Source organism: Propithecus coquereli, unplaced genomic scaffold, assembly GCF_000956105.1.
Source record: "Propithecus coquereli isolate 6110/MARCELLA unplaced genomic scaffold, Pcoq_1.0 Scaffold342, whole genome shotgun sequence".
Lineage (NCBI taxonomy): Eukaryota > Metazoa > Chordata > Mammalia > Primates > Indriidae > Propithecus > Propithecus coquereli.
Window position 1 is genome coordinate 1,466,481 of NW_012149086.1, and position 3,109 is coordinate 1,469,589.

Sequence of the window (3,109 nt, forward strand, 5' to 3'; positions counted from 1 at the left end):
AGTCTTAAACAGGGGAGAAGAAATAGAATTGAACACACAGGTAGAGGACTTGTAACAGGAGCGGGAACAAAATATTTGGCACAGAGGAAGGCAGGCTGTTAGATTTGGTGGTAAAAGAATGTGCATATTCCCTTCTAATTGTTTCTATTCCTGAATCGAATAAAGAAGCAAGGAAATCAGTTATGAATGAAGAGGACTAAAGTTGTGCTGGAACTTTGAGGCAGAGGAAGGATTAGAACAGCCAACTCAGAGAATGAAAGATTAAATCCAATAGGGAAATAGAGATTTGTTACCTGGAAGGAGAGCAGTCCCCTTGTGGTTTCATGACACAAAAGTAAAGTGAGACAATAGTATTTGTTTTGCTCTAACCATTTCAGATGCTTGAGGGCAGGAATGGAGTAGACAAATACCTGGATTCAAGCACATTCCAAATTATTTTGCTAGGTGAGTATGACAGAGAGTTTTGGGGGAGGCCAAAGGAACTTAGATTCTACACAAGTAAATTATTATAATAACAAACCATAGAATTTAACTATGTCAAAAAAGGAATTAAAGACATGAGGAGGAAGATGAAGAGGGCAAACATAATACAATAGGGTCATCAGACTGGAGGTCCCAGTGGTATTAAAGTTTGCTGTGATTAGCAAGTGTGTTCAACTAGGCCTGTAAGTATATATAAAGCTTAGGAGGACAGAATGTTCCAGAATATTATCATCTATAGTCAAGCTATTAAATCAAAGGCAATTCCATAAAAAGATTAAAATAGTTCACTCTAAGACATGGCTTAATTTTCCTAGAAGCTATTTCATTAATATAAGGGTAACTTCTTACTTTAAGGGAGATATTTTTTAGATGAAATTTTCCATTGCCATTTGACTATCCCAGGACATTACCATAACTATGCTTGGAGACCAGCAATATGGCAGCCTGATTCTGAAAATGTCAGTCAAAAAAAAATGGGTCCCTTATCTGATTGCCTCAGTGGGTTTAGGGATTCAAGAGGAAATAATTTCTGAAATGCTATATTACCTCCCTGTGTAAAGGGCTTTTCTTGTCTTCTGCCCTCATGGAAATAACACCCCAGGGAGGGAGACAGCCTTGTAAACCAGTAATGATCATGAAGTAAAATTCTTACTAAGATTAGTAGAAAATTTTCTGTGCAGATTTCATAAGGTGTTGGCAAAACATACATTTAAATTTGCTTCCTAAACCTGGCATGGTGGCTCATGTCTGTAATCCCAGCAATTTGGGAGGCCAAGGCCAGAGGATTGCTTGAGCCCAAGAGTTCAGGGTTGCAGTAAGCTATGATGGTGCCACTGCACTGCAGCCTGGGCAAGAGAGTGAAACTCTGTCTCTAAAACTAACTAAATAAATAGATAGATAGGTAGATAAATTTGCTTCATAGGTTTTAGAAATACTTACTCAAATTTCTAGAAAGCCCAGGAATTCCAGAATGTCATTTGGAAACAAAAGAGGAAAAACTGTTCTCCATATTCTAGAACAATTTCCATTATAAACAATTAAAATAGCAAAATGTATGCTAATTGAGTTAACAGAGGGCCCTGTGAAAGCAGGGTGACAGGAGATGCTGTTTTGGGGTAGACATAGTGTTTAGATTGGCTTCCAAGAAAGATATTTGAGAACAACGTTAAAGGAAGAACAATGGAGCAGCACACAGCCACCTAATGAGAATTTTCTTTGGGGCCCTTGTGTCTGCATGTCCATGCTCCTCTGGCTCAGCCTCATTTTGCTTCAGTTCCTCTTCTGTGTGGGATCTGGCAAGGTGGAAAGCAGGTAGAGGTTGTTCCTATGGTCTGTGACAAGAGGGAGGAGAAAGCACGACATATTCTGGAAAATGGAAAATCTTGGTATGGTTAGAGCATAGGGTAAGCATCAGTATGAGACAAGGCCAGCTCATAACCTGGCCTGCTTTAGTGTAATAGTTCTCAAACTTTTTGATCTCAGGACCACTTCATACTCTTAACAATGATTGAGAATCCCAAAGGGCTTGTGTTTATAACTATTGATATTTGCCATACTAGAAATTAAAGCTGAGAAATATTTAAATATTCATTAATTAATTTAAAATAATAATAAACCCATTGCATGTTAATATAAATAATATATTCTATGAAAGATAATTATTTTTCCAAACAAAACAAATTTAATAAGGAGATTGGCACTGTCATACAATTTTGCATATTTTTTATTGTCTGCTTTAATAGAAGACATCTGGATTATCATATCTGTTTCTTCGTGCAATCTGTTGCAATATCACACCTTATGTAGCATCTGGAAATTTGACTATATCTTCCTGAGAGAATGAGACTGAAAAAAGAAAATAACATTTTAGGTTTATTATGAAAATAATTTTGACCTGCAGATGCACTAAAAGGGTCTCAGAGACACCCCCGCCCCCAAGTGTCCCCAACCACACTTTGAGAACTGCTGCTTTCTTATAAAGGCACATGGAGAAGAAGTTGAATTTCAACTAGTAGATGATGCATAGATAAATAATTTAGGCAAAGGATTATCTGATAGGATTTGTATTTTATAATTATTGCTCTCCAGGTGGGAAATAAATTGGAGAGAGGTAAGGCTAGATGATTGGAAACTAATTAAATTTGAACAATTTCTCACATTCTATGTGGGAGGACTGTTTTTACAAACTTGTATATAATGCTGCTGCTGTATTTTTATGTGTCTAGTTTACTCAAGAATAAATTACTTGAAAGTAGGTACTGCTTTTGATTCTTTTTTATAACTATAGCTTTTGGTAGAGTATACAGAGTAGGCACCAAGTAAAGATTTCTTGAAAATAAGTGCGAGAACCAAATAAGTGGGTATCATCATAGTGCAGATAAAAGATGATGTAGTCTTGGCCTTAACGGCAGTGCCAGCGCAGAGGAGTAAATTCAAGAGATATATTGCATTCAGTGTTGACTGTCTGAAAATGCCATTGATCTACTTATTAGATAAAAAGCTATGAAGGAAAGAGAAGGCACACTCCCATGTCAGCCATCTATCTACCTTGTGTGACCCTGATTCGGAAAGTATCAAAAGGACAGAATGGAGTGGAGTTTGAATGGGAGATTTCTGGTTTCATTTT